This window comes from Monodelphis domestica, chromosome 2 (genome assembly GCF_027887165.1).
Source record: "Monodelphis domestica isolate mMonDom1 chromosome 2, mMonDom1.pri, whole genome shotgun sequence".
NCBI lineage: Eukaryota > Metazoa > Chordata > Mammalia > Didelphimorphia > Didelphidae > Monodelphis > Monodelphis domestica.
In genome coordinates this window covers 138,499,514-138,518,285 of record NC_077228.1, presented here as the reverse complement: position 1 = coordinate 138,518,285, position 18,772 = coordinate 138,499,514, and the positions used below count along the sequence as shown (strand labels likewise).

General features: G+C 39.2%; 1 protein-coding gene, 1 long non-coding RNA gene and 1 pseudogene across 3 annotated transcripts in view; 1 reads left to right on the top strand and 2 right to left on the bottom strand.

Annotated features, from left to right (window-relative positions):
• The window catches only part of COQ8A (coenzyme Q8A), a 71,614-nt gene extending 66,533 nt beyond the window's left edge, over window positions 1–5,081 (bottom strand). Inside the window, exon 1 of one of the 2 annotated variants that reach the window (XM_007481509.3) lies at window positions 4,863–5,081. The gene's annotated coding sequence lies outside the window, so the exon portion shown is untranslated. Of the gene's footprint in view, window positions 1–4,418; window positions 4,561–4,862 lie in introns of those variants that run through there. The other variant, XM_001377046.4, reaches the window with a different exon arrangement.
• A 4,971-nt stretch (window positions 5,082–10,052) lies between these two features.
• Window positions 10,053–10,759, top strand: LOC100619600 (replication termination factor 2-like; annotated as a pseudogene).
• Window positions 10,760–12,477: 1,718 nt separating this feature from the next.
• LOC130456987 (uncharacterized) overlaps window positions 12,478–18,772 on the bottom strand; it is an 8,903-nt gene continuing 2,608 nt past the window's right edge. Inside the window, exon 2 of the long non-coding RNA XR_008915934.1 lies at window positions 12,478–14,032. This is a non-coding gene — a long non-coding RNA (uncharacterized LOC130456987). The remainder of the gene's footprint in view (window positions 14,033–18,772) is intronic.

The following is an 18,772-nucleotide window of genomic DNA, read 5'->3' as shown; positions in this document are numbered from 1 at the left end:
AGCACAGGCATCTCTCTACCTGGCATGCAAGATGTAGAGTAAGTGGCTGTGAATGGACTATTCAGCCCTAGGCATGTGCTCTTCTTATTTTGTATTTTCTTATTTCCTTGATTTCTAATAATCTTAATAAACCTCATAAAATTCAATACTTTTAGTAGAGAAACTAATTTTAACTGTTACACCAGCCAGTGAAGGTACCCACAGGCAGCTCTGTTCAGTTTCAAGTCCAGAACAAGATGTCCCTCCCAGGATACACTCATCACCTCAGGTCTCACCCATGGTTAACCTGAATACTCAACACCTTCCTACCTCTCTAAGCCTCCTCTCCCCTCAGACTGGAGGTCTGAGCTCTAAACTCCACCCAAAACTTTTTCCCCATTAGACTGTAAGCTTAGAGAGGGCTAAGACTGAATTTATTTTCCTTATTTGGATCCCCAGTGTTTAGGACAGTACCAGGCATGCACTATGAGCTTGACAAAAGGTTTATTACATTGAACTGAATCAAAGCTAGGTGACCCAGGGAATGAACCACTGAGCTCGGAATCAAGGAGACCTGAGTTTAAATCCTGTTTCAGGCACTTATTAGTTGTGTGACACTTAAACCACTATCTAGCCATGACAGTAAACCTCATTCAGCCTCAGTTTTACTCATCTGCAAAATGAGAATAATAAATGTACCTTCTTCACAAGGTCACTATGAGAATCAAATGAAATAATATGTACAATGCTTTGCAAATGTTAAAGCACTGTGAGTGCTAGTTATTATGATGAAGAGGATGATAATAATGATAATAAAACTGAGGCCTAGAGAAGGACCATTAAAAGTAAAATCAAAATCAGGCTTCAAGTCTATTCTTCACAATAGGAAACTATCCAACAGGTGCTCAATAAACACTTAATTTTTTTTTTTAACTTTGGCTTCTATTGATAAGAACAGGCATATTACAACCTGAAACAAAAATGAAAAGATTTTCAGGAGTATACAACCCATCCCCACCAAAAAATGCACATGATAACTTTCTCAGTGTAGTGTCCATGTGGTCCTCCATTTTGTGATCCTTCCTGACCTTCCTTACTTGGTGTATAACACAGATAATATTGATATTTAGCTAGAGAAGGACAGCTAATGTAGTTAGTCGTAGTTCCTTGGTTCTCCTTTCTTCCCTCTAAATGTCATTCGAATCTTTCCAAGTTTCTCTGAATCAATAAAAACAGAATGACTCTTCATACTTATCACAGCTGGAGAATTAGTCACATTCATCACATATACAAAAAACCATAAGGGAAATTCAACAAATTCAACATTCTCTTACCCCTATTCTTCCAATTGAGGACTCTGGGAAATCTTATGAGGACTGTTCACCTTCTCAATCACAGAATCAATGCTCCTTTTCTCTATGGGCCAACCCATAAGTTAGTTAATATGCTAGGGTTCATCTACCCCAAAGCAACAGCATCCTAGCTACTTGGGGGGACAGTTGCCCTGTACAGAACACCTAAAGCCTTTTTCAATGGCTACAATAACAAAAACAAAACCAACATTTAATAGGCAGATGAACTCAGAGTAATTGCAAAAATTGATCTTGGTTTTGGAGAACAGATGAAAAAATGCACTTCTCTCATCTCAGAGAGTGGAGGACTAACTACTGGTGCCGTGTGTTGCTTACATTGTCAGATACTGTGTCAACTGGTTTTGTCTAATGGTTTTACTTTGTTATGAGGATTTGCAAGGGAGAGAGCAGGAATTTGGAGATTGGAAATATGGGAGCAGGAAAAGCAAAAAAGCATCAGTAAAGCTTTTTTGAAAAGGTTCTTTTAAACAATTGCTTGATCACATGGTTCGATGGGGATATGGTTGGAGATATAGACTCTAAATGATCATCCTAGTGCAAATATTAATATTACGGAAATAGGTCTGGATCAATGACACATGTAAAACCCATGGAATTGCTCATTGGCTACGGGAAGGGGGTAGGAGGGAGGGAAGAAACATAAATCATGTAATCATGGGAAAATATAAATTAATTAATTAAACTTATTTTTTTTAAAAAGGTCCTTTTGACAGTTCCAGTCATTTCTCTTCTATTAGTTGAGGAGACAGTCTGAGAAAAATGGACCGAACAGTTGAGTTACATTAATCCCCCAAAAGGGGATTGGGTCTACCATTTGCACAGTACAGACAGGTGAACAAAACCCTTTTATAGATTTTAAACACTTCGCCAGGTGAAAAGTCAAGGCTCCAATCTAAACCTAAAGTCTCATCCAAGGGCATTTTTATAGACATTTCTGGACTGCAGGGGTCAACACACCCAATCCTCTCATCTTTATCTTTCATTCTCTTCTGCTAGTCTCCACTAGTCCTAGGAAAGGCTCCATGAAGACTTGAGAAATAGCACTGTAAAGTAAAATAGCATGATGTAAAGGAAAAAGAAGTACATTTAGGAATCAGGGGACCTGGGTTCAAATCCAAGCTCTGCTACTTATTTCTTATATACTCTAGCAATTAAGTTCTCTGCATCCTTACTTATAAATAAAGAGGATGAATTACAATAGAAATTGTTAACCAAAAGTTCAGAACTTTAAACAAAATTTTGGTCACTTTCAATATAACTGGTTTCCTTTTTAATCCTACATAATTTATTTTAAATATGTAAAAAAGCATAATTGGGAGCAACTAGGTGGCTCAGTGGATTGAGAGCCAGGCCCAGACATGGGAGGTCCTGGGTTCAAATTTGATCTGATACTTCCTAGTTGCATATCTCTAAGCAAGTCACTTAACCCCTATTTGTCTAGCTCTTACGGATTTTCTGCCTTGTAACCAAAACATAGTAGTGATTCTAAGATGGAAGGTAAAAGTTATTTTTTAAAAAATAAAAACATACTGGCATTACTCTGAGAAAGAGTAGATCCATAAGTTTCACCATAGTGCTGAGGTCCATAACCCACACACACACAAAAAGATTACTAAGTATTGGGCTAGATAAAATCCCTTCTATCTCTAAGTCTGATCTTCAAAGGGTACAAGAACAACTGTCCTCACTTATCTTTCAAGATATGCAAGTAAATGATAGGTAAGTCAATAATAAAAATAACTGTGTCTGTTCATTTCTTTCCCTCCTACTTGTAAAGCTTAACTGAAGTGTTCCTAGCGCTTGGCTTAAAATAGTGAGAAAGTCATTTGTCTCCACAGCCACCTTGCTGTGCCTCCTCTCCCAGGAGGGACCTTCCTGCCACTGTTTCTGAGTAAGTCTCTCAACAGACTGCCAGCTCAGCCTGTCCTTGTACAGCATGACAACCAGCAGGTTGGCATGAATGCATCTGCAAGTCCTTAGGCAAGAAAGCAGCTTTGACATTCACTCTTACCCAGTTATTTAACCATGTACTTAAGTCTACATAGTCATATAACCCTTTCAGGTTTATAAAGCACATTCACTCACTCACACACACACACAAAACCTGTAAGGTAGGCAGAGCAAACATTTCCACTTTACAGATGAGTAAACTGTGGCTAACAGATTAAGCATTCTGCCCAGGGTTAATCCAAACTAGTAGGTGACAGGGCCAGTATTCTCCCAATTCCAAATTTTGGGACCAGTTCCATCAGACCACAGAGCCAGATGAGGGCCCAAAGGGAACAAAAGCCTAGTTTTCTGGCTGGGTTCACACACCAGCTCCAAAGGAGGGAAAAGGTGCACACAAAACTTTCCCATCCATCTAAGTCTGCAAGAGCTAGGAGTGCCAACGGTCAGGCGTCCCCTAGAGCTCTAACAGGGCAGGATGGCATGGGAAAAACTCTGCCCTATGGCCTGGCAAAGTTAGCTGTGGAAGAGTGGATGAGAGGTGTGGCAAGTTCCCGCGTGGAGGGCTGCTGCCACATCCAAGAAGCATGACCAGATAGAATCGGAACCACAAGAATTTTTTCTTCCCCCAGAAGAGCCCCTTCCTCCCGGGCTAACCCACCCGGGGCTGGGCTTCACCGGTCATAACTCGACAGAGCGTTCTCCCTGAAGGGAATGACTGAAGGTCAGCAGCTAGACCCTGGGCCCTGGGCCAGAGTTTCAAGGGTAAAGCAGAAGGTGGTAAAGACTGTAGGGAAACAGGGACCCCCAGGCATTGGCCATAGAGGTGTGGGAGAAAAACGAGGAACGAATGAACTTGATTATGAAGCTTGAGTTGCAGTATGAGGTGTCTCCAGCTGCTCCAGGGCTGGGGGGGCGTCGGCATCTGACCTCGGCCCGACGAGACCCAAAAGGGTTCTGGAAAGAGGCAGCAACCTCAGTCCTGTACCGGGCACCCAAGGGGGATGGATGTCAGCAAGGGATAGGAGGGGCTGGGAGAATGGAAGACTGCGTTTGCAGCGAGGATTCTCTATCCCTCCCAGCGGTGCATCCAACGAGTGCAAGGAGCTGCAGCCTTACCTATGGCTGGGGAAAGGGTCAGCAGAGAGACTCCACCTCCGCCTCCTGCGGCCGCGCACCTGCCTTGCGCACCGTCTACCTTCCGCTCAGCACTGTGGGTCAGGCACGCGCTCCCGGCTATGTTTACCAACTCCCCTACCTCACCCCGCGAGACCCTGGGGCGGCCGTAAGCCCCGCCTTTCGGGGCCGTTCCGATTGGTTGAGCCCCTTCCTCCTTCAGAACGTGGGCCCGGGACGCCGCAAGAGCCGGAACGTACCGGAGCCCCTTGAGTCGCAAGGCGTGCGCCGTGCCCACGCCCCCGGCTAATTGACCAATAAAGAGAGAGAGCGGAGAGGCGCGAGGCCAATGGGAGGCTGCGCTTCTTGGCCCCTCCCTTCTTTAGGCTCCCCACGCTTTAGTCTCTCCTCCAGGCCTCCGTTGTAAATATACTTAAGATATTTTACCTTATGCAAGAGTTGAGCCTTCAGTTATGTAGGCCTATCCGTCTCGCGCTGAGACGTTTGCCTGCAGCCACGACCGCCGCCATCCTTGTGAGAAATGTTGCAAACTGCCTCACTTGCCAGACCTTCCTCGAAGCCAGTCCTCAGGGAAGCGAAAAAAAGATTCAGGGAGCAGGAGCTGGGAACTGCTCTTGCGCTCTTGCTCTGTCGTGTGTGTGTGTGTGTGTGTGTGTGTGTGTGTGTGTGTGTGTGTGGTGGGGGTGGGGGGGTTCGTGTCCCTCTTCCTCCTCTGAACATGCCACACACAGCCCGGCAACCCCATTAGAAAACTGCAGCCCCCTATGCCCTCCAGGATCCAATATAAAATTTTCTGACCTTTCACCAGTCTTACATTTTACTCCTCTCCTTGCTACTGTCCTGCTTCATCAACTCTGTCTCCTGGTTTCTTTCCTTGAAGCCTCAGTCCAAATCCTACCTTTATGATATCTTCACACACACACTGACTCTGTCGATCTCCTCCAATTTATCCTCTGTATCTTGTCTGTACATAGTTGTTTGCATGTTGTCTTCTCTGTTAGGCTGGGCTTGAGGGCAGGGGACTGACTTTGGTCTTTTCCTTTTATCCCCAGAACTTACACAGGGTCTGGCACATAGAAAGCACCTAAATGCTTGTTGACTGGTTAACTGACTTGTATCTACCAAAAAAAAAAAAAATAGGAGCAAAGGAATCACAGGCCATCTGCTTTTCCACTGTCAACCTTCCATTGATTCCCTTTCTTTGACCTCATGTCCCCTTTCTAAATTTGTTGTGTGAATGGATGGATGTTAGCTTGAGCCCTAAATGGGGTTATAGATTAGTTCTTCCTAAAACAGCAAACTAGAAAAAATAAGGTCCTTGACCCAGGACTTTGTTCCTATTGACTATTCAAAGACAACACGGTGGGTGAAGTGACTGCCCAAAGGGGCTGGGGCAGTGAAGGTCAGAAACTGAGAGATGACCCACATATGCCTATTACAGTTTCACAATTGTAATTGCTGCATTTAACCTCAGGTCCCATGGACCTGCACCTTTTTCTAGACAGAAAGCAACTAGGAACTATAATCTTACAGGAATATATTTCCCTGGCTTAGGAAGGGGCAAATTGATAAACAAAATAAACCATCATCATCATCAACAGCAACAACAGACATTTATTAAGCACTTACTATGTTCCAGGGACTAAGGTAAACCTCGGGATGCAAAGAAAAGCAAAACTAGTCCCTGCCCTCAAGGAGTTTGCATCCTAATGGAGAGACTACATATAAATAATATAGACAGTTAAAATGGAAGGTAATCTCAAAGAAAAGGCCTTAGCAGTGGAAAAACTGGAAAAACTCCTTGCAGAAGGCAGAATTTGAGTTGATTCTTCAGAGAAGACCAGAAGTGAAAATGAGGAGGGAGAGTATTTCATATTAGAGGACTAATGAATAGGAAGTCTCCCTGATGCTTTCTTCTCCCACTGACTAGAATCTATTCCATCATCTTCAGTTTCTCAACCTGAGAACTCCATTACCTATTATTGATTCACTAAAACCTCCTATAAAAGCTCTAAGCCATCTAGGAGAAAGGGACATTTTTGCTATGTAATAAGGCAACAATCATAGGGAAAGCCCTGGAATATGGAGCAATTGATTAGTTGTTTATTCACAAGTGTTCCAGTCTATCTATTAACTTGGAATCTGTGAACCTTAAAAATTCTCAGACCCTACTTCATAAGGTTGGATTGTGAATCTTAAAAATTCTCAGACCCTACTTCATAAGGTTTGGTTAAGACCATTCCCCATTTAAACAATGAAGGAACTTAGATCAGCAATGAGAGATCTCTACTCCACCCCTACTTAAGCCTGCTTTAGGGGAAGAAACTCCTTGCTGAACAATGAAAAATTCTTAAACCCATACTTATAGTAAGGCAAAAGTTCTTAAGCTGTACTTATTTTTAGATTAATACAAAAGGGTGCTAAGTACCTATAAAGAATTTACAAGGAGCAAAGAGGTGAGAAACTTACTCAGAGGTTTTTCAGGTGTGAACTTAATCAAAAGTTCAAGCCTTCTTAGGTGTGAATTAAGAATGGTCTGTCCTTTGGAAAAGTCTACTGTGGTCGGTAGATGTGAGAACTTAGGGGAGGTGACATAGGAGAAAATTCCCTTTAAAAGGAGAGGAAAAACTGAGAGCAAGGGGCTCTGGTTGGAACTCCCTCTGAGGAGACTCTGGATCTCAGAGGAACTTTCTCGGGAGATGGGAGATGGCAGCTGGCCAAAGCTGAACTGGTGTCTCTGAACACTAGAATCTTTGCTTGGACAAATCTTGTGGTGAGTGGATAAAAGACTGACTGATCTTTCTCTTAGGGCTTGGGTCTGGGTTGTCCAGGGCTGACCTGGGCCGGCCTATCTTTTTCTCATTATTTCCTTTTCTCTCTCTTTAATTCCTCATTTGTATGAATTAAAATCTCTATAAAACCCAGTTGACTTGGGTATATTTAATAATTGGGAATTTTTCCCTGGCAACCACCTTATATTTGATTTAAAACAAGACACTGTCTTGAAACCATATTTTCTGAGGTCACAATTTAAGGCAACCACTCTATTATCTGCCACAGTTTATGTCTTCCACTATTTTAATTATTACAATCCCATGAACATGAATTCAGAAAAGCCTTGTGGAATGTACATGGAAAGTAAATGCTGTTTCAAGAGTTTGCCATTTATCTCCCATCATACCCTCATTAATTTGTAGATGAAATATGGCTACTAAGAGATTGGCACTGTATTAGGCATGGCAGCAATCCATCCTGAAATTCAATCCCTTGAAATAGCATGTGCTAAATGTGAGTTATCAAATATGTTTAAACATATTTGTGTGTGGGTATACACCACCAAAGCCCTACATCATTGCCTTATCAAACTGTAGAAGTGACCCTGAATTTTGGACTTCATACAGGAAATATCGGTGCCATTGAAATCCACTTGCAAATCTCTGAAAGATCCCCCTAGCTGAAAAAGTTCCAAGTATGGCCTGGTGAAAGTTTCCATGACTATCCCTAAAGGATTAGCAGAGAGAGACTGACTACCAGGAAGAGAAATACTAGATATACATTTATCTACCTTGCTTGGGAGGTGTCAGTAAGTCAATAAGCATTTATTTACTGCCTGCTATGTACCAGGTATTGTGCCAGGTTCTGAGGTTACAAAGAAAAGCAAAAGACAATCTCTACTCTCAATGACTTCACAGTCTAATAAGGGAGATGACATAGAAACAAATATATACAAAACAAGCTATTTACAAGATAAATAGGAAATGATTAGCAGAGAGAAGTCACGAGTATTAAGGGGGATCAGGAAAGTAAAAGCCAAGATTTCTATAAAAGGTAAGATGTTAGCTGAGATTTGAAGAAAGTCCAAAAAGCCAGTACTTTGCAAGTCTTGAAATGTTGGCAACAACTGAGTTATTGCTATACAAACATTATTTTAATCTCAATAAACATCCCCAAAAGTTGGTCCTGGGGTCAGGATTATGCTATGTTGACTTCTTCAGAATGTAATGGGAAGAGCACTACCATTCAAGTGATCTAATTTCTAATCCTAGTTTTGACATTAACTGGTGATGTGATCTTCACTTCTTAGGATCTTTTTAGCGCCAGCAATAATGAGCATAGCAATAATAATAATTAGCATTTGTTTTAAGGTTTACTTTATTAATAAGATATTACTTTATTTGCTTTATAGTTTGTAATATACTTTACAAATTTCTCATTTTGTCCTCACAGCTCTAGAAGAGAAGTCTATCGTTATCCTCATTTTACAGATAAGGAAACTCAGTTTGAAAGATATACAATGGTTTGACTAGCTAGAATATAAAAGAGGATCTGAACTCAGATTTTTCTGACTTTAGGTCCAGCAACTATATACTTTTTTCCACTGTGCTACATAGCTGCCTCTAATTCTGTGGTCCTATGATCTTGCTGGTTAATTTCCCTGGATTATCATTTTTCTTTATAAATGATGAAGAAGAGTGAGAGGGCCTCACTAGTCATTCTCTCAGCTCTAATGTAATGCATTGTATAAAATCTGAAAATTAAGAGATGAATATGGTTTTCATTTTTTTTTATTTGAATATGTGATATAGAGCAGGCCCAGCAAGGGCTCTGTACCGGTTTCAGAATTTGGCAAGCACCAGACCAATGAGCAAAATAAGGTTCATTTCTCCCAAGAGCAATCATTCACTCCCTGAAATAACTGAATTTTGAAAACCCAACACAAACAGAGGACAGGATACAGCCTAAAAGCCCAAGCCAGCCTGGGATTTCCAAGAATTGCCAAACCAAGAACCTAAAGCTAATTCTCAGTACAATGGGAAATGATTAAGTACAAAGAAGAAGCTTAATGTTCTGAACCCAGGAACATCCCAATATAAAGCAACAGAAAACTGCTTTCAATGTTTTTTCTTCAGAATTCATGGCTAGCTAGCAGCTGCAGTCTCATTGTCAGAGATAAGATTCAAACCCAGGTCCTTCAGGTGACAAATCCAGTGTTCTTAATAGCTCATGTTGAATGAATAAATGGCACTCCGGTTTACAGGAAAATTTCCTGGTGACACACCTTTTGGATAGCATAAAATTTATTTTACTGATGTAGAAACTGAGGCTCAGAAAGTTTAAACAACTTGTACATAGTTCATACATAAATGGTAAATTCAGAACTTGATCTGAAAAAAGAGCAGAAGGAGAAGAGGGACAAAGAATAGTGCAATTTAGTTCAAACATTGAGTACTCAGTAGGGAGGATTCTAGATAAATTTGTAAAGATAGGGCAGATACAGAGTTGGGAAACAGGTGTAGAGTTCTTGAAGGAGAAGAATTCTAGGAAAATACATAAAAGTAGGGTAGAGCCAGAGGTGGGGAATGGGTGTTGTATTCTAGAATCTGGAATTTCTGCTTTACAAGGGATAAATGGGAAGCCACTGAAAACTGGCAAGACTTTATACCCAACAATTAAGGAGAGTGTAACTTAGACCATCTCGGTCTGTACATGTCCAAAATTTGCTTTCAATATGGTAAAATACTTACCTTCTCAATCGTATCTCTCACCTATCACCTACTCTCTAGCTAAGTAGAGCAATCAGTGTTCCCTGAATAGATCCTAGGCTTTCCCAACTTCATGGCTAATTTAAGTTGTCATACTTACCAGTATAGCCTTTTCTACAAAGAAAAAAATAATGACAAAGACGCAGTCATTGAGTTTTTATTGGACAAATCTAATGAAAAAGTCCTTGGACAGGCAACATCTCACATTAAGAGCATTAAGAATGTGGCAGAGTTAAAGCTCTCAGATAATCCAGCCTGGAGATGAACAAGCCTTGAAAGAAATCAAAGCTGAAGTTTGTCATACATGTGGTGTCCCTTTTCAAGAAGAGGATGTCATTTTGCTTAATGGCAATAAAGAGGATGTGAATGTGTTAAAGAAGAGAGTGGAAGACAGACAACTCAAAATGAAACTGGAAAAGAAATCAAAGAAATTCAAGGCTTTTGGATAAAAGAATCAGATTCTAAGTCAGTTATCACTGAAGAATCTCCAGGACCTTCAAAAGTTAAGGGTGGAAAATATGAAGAAAAAAGCTTTAATTCTAGAGAGAAGAAACTCAGCTCTACCCAGAAAAGTGCAGGAACAAATGGAGTTCTTCAAGAAAAATCAGTAAGTCTTCCCCTGGAACCACCAAGAGATCTATAGCTAACAGTGAAGAATCAGAGGCCTACAAATCAATTTTTACAACACACAGCTGGACCAAACACTCTAAGGAGGAGTCTTCCAATTGGGTTACTAACATACCATATTGCTTCTAACGTACTATTCTGTGTGATAGTAGTTTCTCTTCCTCAAGAAAGAATAGTTTTTGCGTAGGCTAGCCATTATAATCTGATATTATCTGGTTTATTATATTTTGGAAAATGTTTATAAACTTGCCCTTGCCTATGTGAAGTATAACAGTTGTAATTATTGAGTATGTAGGAAACATAGCATATGCTCAGATAATTGAGAAATTCAGTATTTATAAAGCCTATCATTGGAGAATATTAAACTAAACATTAAAAGACATTAAATGCTTAAAGTAAATTTGTATTTCATCTTTAAATTTTTTCATTATTTTGGTAATAAAAAATGAAAATCTAACAGCCTTTTTCATCTTATATTTCAGATCCAGTTTAAGTTAAAATAAAGTATATACTAATAATTAAAAAAATGAGTCTCAAATTCTCTCCCTCTCTCCATTCCCCTCAACCTCCCTACCCATGCTGACATGATGTGCAATCTTATATAGATTTTACATGTGCAATCATATTGATCCTTTTATGGAAGGAAACAAATTTTAAAAATTAAGAAAGTGAAAAAAAAGGTTTTCCTGGGTCTAGATTTGGATTCTATCATTTCTTTTTATCTGGAAGCAGATGGCATTTTTTGTGAGTTCTATGGTATAGTTTTGGATCATTGTATTGCTGAAAATAGCTGTTATTCACAGTTGTTCATTGTATAGTATTCCTGTCACTGTGTTCAGTGTTATCTTGGTTCTGCTTATTTCACTCTGCTTCAATTTGTGTAAGATTTTCCAGTTTTTTCTGAGCTCCTCCTGCTTATCATTTCTTATAAGCACAATACTATTCCATCGCAATCATAAACTATAACTTACTCAGCTATTCCCCAGTTGTTGGGTATTGTCTCACTTTCCAATTCTTTGATCCCCCTTTCTGCCCTAAAGAGCTATTTAAATTTATATATATATACATACATATATATATATATATAGGTCCTTTCCCTTTTTGTTTTTTCATCTCTTTGGTATACAAGCCTAGTAATGATATTGCTGGATTGAAGGTTATGTACTCTTATAACCCTTTGGTCATAGGACCAAATCACTCTCCAGAATGGTTGAATCAGTCCATTATTCCCTCAACAGGGCATTAGTGTCTCAACTTTCCCATATCCCTCCAAGTTTTGTCATTTTCCTTTTCTGACATAATAACCAGTCTGATAGGTATGGGGTAGTGCATCAGAGTTGTTTTAATTATCATTTCTCTAATTAATAGTGATTCAGAGCATTTTTTGTATGACTATAGAGATCTTTAATTACTTTTTCTGAGAGCTTCCTGTTCATATCCTTTGACTATTTGTCAATTGGGAAATGGTTTATATCCCTAAATATTCAACTCATTTTTCTATGTATTTGAGAAAGGAGGCTTTTGTTAGACATGTAAAAAAAATTGTGCCATTGTGATGATTGTGTGTTATTCTTTATCCTATTTACTCCTCCCTCCCCTAATTTTCCCTCTTTTCTGTCAGCCCCACTCCTCTTCTCTTGTCCCCTTCCCCTCCTACTTTACTGTAGGGTAAGAAAGTTTTCTCTATATTCAATTGATTGTGTATGTTCTTCCCTCATTGAACCCATTTCCAATGAGGGTAAGGTTCAGGTACTCAATTCCCTACCTCCCCTATATTCCTTTTCATTGTAAAAGCTCTTTCATGCCTCCTTTATGTGTAATAATTTAGTCCATTTTGTTTTTTTCCTCCTCCTCCTCCCAATGCATTCCTCTTTTTCATCCATTAATTTTGTTTTATCCCATCAAATTAAACTCATACCCTTGCCCTTTGTCTATGTATACTCCTTCTAACTGCCTTAATAATGACAAAGTTCTGTGAAGTTATAAGAATCCTCTCTCCCTGTGGGGATATTCTTAGTTTAATCTTATTGAATGTATTTTGATTCTCTTTCCTGTTTACTTTTTTTTGCTTCTCTTGAGTCTTATATTTGAGAGTAAAATTTTCCATTCAGCTCTGGTCTTTTCATTGGGAATGTTTGAAAATCTTCTGTTCCATTGAATACCCATGTTTCCTCTGAAGGATCATGCTCAGTTTTATTGGGTAAATGATTCTTGGTTGAAGTCCTAGCTCTTTTTCCCTCTGGAATATCATATTACATGCCCTCCAATCCTATAGAAGCTGCTAAACCTAACTATGGCCCCATGATATTTGAATTGTTTCTTATTGGTTACTTGCTATATTTTCTCCTTGATCTGGGAGTTCTAGAATTTGGCTATAATATTCCTGGGAGTTATCTTTTTGGACTGTTTTTCAGAAGATGATCAACGGTTTCTTATAATTTCTATTTTGCCCTCTGTTTCTAGAATGTCAGGGTAATTTTCCTTGATAATTTCTTGAAAGACAATGTCTAAATTCTTTTTTTTATCATGGCTTTCAAGTAGTCCAATAATTCTTATCTCTCCTAGTTTTATTTTCTAGGTCAGTTGTTTTTCCAATGAGATATTTCACATTTTCTTTTCTCTTTTCATTTTTTGACTTTTGTAATTGTTTCCTGATGTCTTATAGAATTATTAGCTTCTACTTGCCCAATTCTAATTTTTAAGGCATTATTTCCTCAAGTGACTTTTGTACCTCCTTTTCCATTTTGCTAATTGTTCCTTGTAAAAAGTTCTTTTCCTCAGTGATTTTTTGTACCTCTTCTACTTTTCAAGAAGTTCTTCTATTCAGTGCATTTTTGTATATCTTTTTCCATTTGTTCTATTCTGCTTTTTTGGGGGGAAGTCTTCTCTTCACTGGATTTTTGTGCCATTTTTTACCAATTGGCTTATTCTGTTTTTTAAGATATTAATTTCTTTAGTATTTTTTGTGCCTCCTTTACCAACCTGTTGACTCTTTTCTCATGATTTTCCGGTATCGCTCTCATTTCTTCTACCTCTCTTATTTAATTTAAAAAATCCTTTTTGAGCATGTCCATTAATTCTTTTGGGGCTTGAAAGCAATTCCTATTTTTCTTGGAGGCTTTGGATGTAGCAGTATTAGCTTTGTTGTCTTCTTCTGAATTTCTGTCTTCTGTCTTCTCTGTCACAATAACTTTCTATGCTGAGTTTCTTTTTCTGTTGTTTGCTCATTTTCCAGATTTTTTCTTTTCTTTTAATTTAAAATCGAGCTATGTTCCTGTGGGTGAACAGAGCACTGTTCCAAGCTCCAGCGTCTTTGTGGGGCTGCTTTCAGAGCAAGCTCTGGAGGGCTATCTGCTTTCAGTCCTTCTTTTGAGTTTGTTTGGGAAATTGCCCTATGCAGGAGTCCTTGGCTGATGGTCTTAGATCCTGAAAGTATCAATGATCATATTTTAAGTACCAATCTTGAGTACTGGTTTTGTTTTAGAAGTCTCTCCTATTATAGGAAGCTTCTTCTAGGAGGTCAAGTCCAAAGGCTAGACCAATCCTCACCACCCCTCCCAGAAAATCCAGTCCCAAACTCCTCCCCTTTTTGTATCTGTCTCCACCTTTTGGATCATTTCTTTAAAATGTGAAAGTACTTGAATATACCATCTATAAAGCTATTCTCCAACTTCTTGAAAATATTAATTTGCTTGAATGTAAAATAAGCCTATTGTATTTTCCTGTAAGCCAAGAGTTTTTTTTTCTCTCTCTCTCTGTAGTCTCAATTAATATCTTCCATTTTAAAGATTTCTTTCTCAGTCATTTTTAATAGTGGTTAAAGGGAATATACTTTGAAATTTTTAAGGTTCCCTCAATTTCCACTTCACAAAATAACTCCTAGTCAGTGCTCTTGTCTGTGAGTAACCCAAAGTACTCTTTTCTCCTTTGGAAGTGTGATCAGGGTCCTCTGCTCCCCTGTGACAGCAAGCTCTGGTATCTGCTAGTGCTCTTCCTCACCCTGAGATCATGCGCCTAGACTGTGACCTGGATCTGTGGATGGGGAATTGCAACAAGAGTCAGCAGAGGGACACCTGTAATCTCCTTCTGAGCAATTATCTGACCCTCCCCTACTGTCTGTGGCTGAGAGCTCCAGAAACCTTTGAATGAATAGAAACCCTTAAAAGGTAACTGAGAGAACATTAATAACTACTGAGCCGCATGTCTACCTTTTGAGGTATATAAACTCTGTATGAAGGAGCAGCTAGGTGGTTCAATGAATAGAAAGTCTAGCCCAGGGACAGGAGGTCCTAGATTCAAATCTGAATCCAGACACTTAGGAGCTATGTGATCTTGGGCAAGTCACAATCTTATCACTCTTCTGCTTTGGAACCCATACTTATTATTGTGGGGTTTAAAATTAATATACAATAACTAAAACATTATATTTTATAAGGTTTATTATTAATAACAACTAGAGCAAAAGCTACCTAAACCACCCAGCCCACTTGTGAAAGAAGAGAATGAGAGGGAGGAGCTACAGAACTTATAAAATAATAACATGGCCATGCAAATGGGTACAAAGGGAAAAGCATTCTGGGTAATGCAGAAAGGAATTTTGGGTAAGGTAGTTTTAGGGGTTTAAGAATTTCCAAATCTACAGTATCAATTAAGACAAAAGTAAAGGAGTTAAAAAAAAAAAAAAACCCTGTATGACAGCCGTTCTGTGATCCTCAAACTCTCCTACTGGTTTCTTCTATACTAATTTCAAACAAGCCTGAGTATCCCCTAAAAAAAACTTTCATAAGACCCTCCAGCTATCATCATTTATCCTTCTTTTTTTTCTTGTGCAAATAAATTATTGATACTCACTGGCTGCATTTCCTTTCCTCTTTTGTCTTAACTCTAATCAATAAGACTTTCAATCTCAGATCTTGACTAAAACTGGTCTTTCCAAAGTTCCCCAAAATCTCTTAATTGCCAGACCTGATTTTTTTTCTCATTTCTCATCATTCTTGACCTTTACATTTGACCCTGTTTGACCACCTTTTCCTCCTGGGATACCTCTCCCTCCAAGGCTTTTGTAACACTCTTTTCTTCTGATCTCCTATCAGTCTGTCCCACCTGATTGGTTCCTTAAGTGTATTTGTGTTTCCCACTGTGTTGTTTTATTGTTTGCTGATTCCCAAAAGCAATAAACCGTTATAGAAGCAAATGTAATTTTAAAAGTTTTATCCCAGTGCTGTCAAACTCAAATTGAAATGGAAGCCACTCATCTATAAGGAAAGTTTCTTGCTATTTAAAGATCCCTGTTGGCTGCATATTTTCTTAGTCTTAAAATGTAATGTTAGCTATATTTTATTGTATTTTGTTCATTACATTTTAATCTGATTCTGGCCATTCTCTGAGAGTGTTTGCCACCTCTGCTCTTTTCCAACAAGGAGTCTCTCATGCATATGTGAAGATCATACCAACTTCCTTGATTAATACAACTACAAAAATAACTTTGTTCAATGAGTCTCTAATAACTAACACCAAGGTTGCACAAACAAGCTGCAGTATATTTCCAAGGATGATTACCCTCAAGAAATGACCCAGGGCCTATTACTGAGGAGATCTGTTGTTTGGAAAAGAAGGGAGATAAGGAATAGGCAGCCATGCTGCTTTACTGGTACCTATGAAGATCTGAACTTTTAAAAATATATATATTTTGATAATTGTACTTCTTTTTTTATCTTTAGAATTGATACTAAGTATTAGTTCCAAGTCAAAAGAAAGGTATGGGCTAGACAATTGGAGTTAAGTGACTTGCCCAAAGTCACAACCTGGAAGTGTCTAAGACCACATTTGAAACCAGGACCTCCCATTTCCAAGTCTGCCTCTCTATCCATTGAGCCAGCTAGCTGGATTTAATTGCAATATAATTGATTTCTTTTGGCTCCCTCCCTCTACTACCACCCCACCTTTTCAGTTTTCATTAATGTATTATCTTCCCCCAGTAGAATGTTAGAATCAGAATTAGAATTAGAAATTAGAATAAACTCCTTGAGAGCAGGGGCTGTCTTTCTGCTTTATCCAGTGCTTAGCACAGTGCTTGGAACAGAGTAAACATTTATTTAATACTTGTTGGTGGACTAACTTTGTAATCTTCAGAATTGAGTTTTATGAATTTAAAAGAGGTCCATAGAGGGGTCCCCAGACTGCCAAAGGAGTCTATGACACAAAAGAAATTAAGAACCCCTGATCTAGGAGACCTCCATTATGTTGGGTGGGTACTCCATGGGAGACCCATAGAAAAATAGTATGGGATAAGGAGGTTTCCATTCCAATGGTGAGAAACTCATATAAATGAGATCATGGATCTATCGAAGTACTTGAGTATAATTGTCTTGTTATATACATATACTTGAGTGTAATTTCTTCTGTGTTTCTCTTCCTTAGGTCCAAACTGAATAGTGAAAGCTCTCATTGCCCTCCTTCCGTAGTTCTATCCTCCTTTTACCATTCCTGGGAGGGTGATATCACCTAATGAGATATCACCTAAAGAGACTCTGGGCAGAGAGTAGGCAAAGTATTGCTAATACATTATGTTCTTGAACATCTGGTACAATCTGGGGTGTTGCAGGTTAAAAAACAAAAACAAGGAGGCGACCAATCCTAAAAGCAATGAAGTCACCTGTTCTTAAATTCTTAAAATCCTAAATTAAATTTTGTAAGGTTCTATGACTCATCTTCATCCCTGATCTCTACAAATGCTCTTGGTCAAGGATGTTGCTGTTGGAGTAATCCTTTGTTGGAGTTAACTTTCCAGCATTGCAGATTACTTAGGTAATCAGACAGCTGCCTCAGGAGCTAATTCTTTTAACAGGTGCATTAGCTAAATGGCACAATAGATGGAGTGCTGGGTCTAAAGTCAGGAAGATTTCACCTTCTTGAGTTCAAATCTGGCCTCAGACACACTAGCTGTGTGACCCTAGACAAGTTACTTAACCTTTTTGCTTAGTTTCTTAACTATAAAATTAGCTGTGGAAGGAAATGGCAAACCACCCTAGTATCCTGCCAAGAAAACCCCAAATGGCATCCCAGAGAGTCAGACAAGACTAAACATCAAAAATAAATAAATAATTCTACTACCCAACCAAGGGAGCAAAGGTTGGTGGACTATTCTGGGCCAATCTGACTCTGAAGCCAGTAAGTTCCGTGTGGGAATTCATAGACCAGTTGTCCATTGGCTCCTGTTGTCTGATTCTGACATTAACCTATCCTCAGCTTGGAAACACACAGAACCACTAAAGTAGTCAGCAAGACCAAATCTTAAATCGGGACTAGAGACAGTGTTCAATATCCAACCACCACATAGTGTCAAGTGCTTAACACCACACATAGCAAAGCTCTGGGACTCTAGCAACAGTGTCTCTGGGAAAAGCATCACCATTGGTGATTCTCCAACAAATAATAGAACATAGGGGTCTTCTATACCTTTCAAGGAATTAAGGACAGGGAAGTATGATTGATTAGCTTTACAATGGCCACAAGGAAATGAGGAGTCTAGGGCAGGATTATCAAGAAGAGGCTGATATTTTATAATAGATATAAAGGGAAGATTCTAGCCAGGGACTGGGCTACTTAGGAGAGGACTTCTAAAACAAAAAGTCATTTAAGATTTGATCATCTATTAAATTCCACCTAAGCTGGGATCATAAAGTACTTTAAAATGTATTGTTCAGTCAGAGACAAGGTCAGTCTGGGACTTCCCTTAAGGCAAGTTCTTTAGGGACAGGGGCAAACTTGAAGTTCCAAAAATATAGTTGATACTCCCTAACTCCAGTAATTTAATTTGCTAAATTGTCTTGTGATGCCTACAGAGTTAGCCTCAGACCAGGCCTTTAAGCCTCAGAGCTGGACAGAGAATAGCTTTGTATTCCTCCTAGCGAAGAACCCAAGCATAGGGAGGGATCAAATGGTGGAATGGTAGGATTCATGAGGGAAACCATTATTAGAATTCTAGAATATTAGAGCTGAAAAAGGCCTTCCAGGTCCTCTAATCCAAACTGCTCATTCATCAAAAGAGAAAGCTAGCACTCCAGGTTCAGTGCTGCTCTGGACCAAGGCCAGAGCTTCTACCTGGTTCTTGGTTCGGGGCTTCTCTGACTACACTGCATATCAACTCGTTTTCCTGTGTTTGGG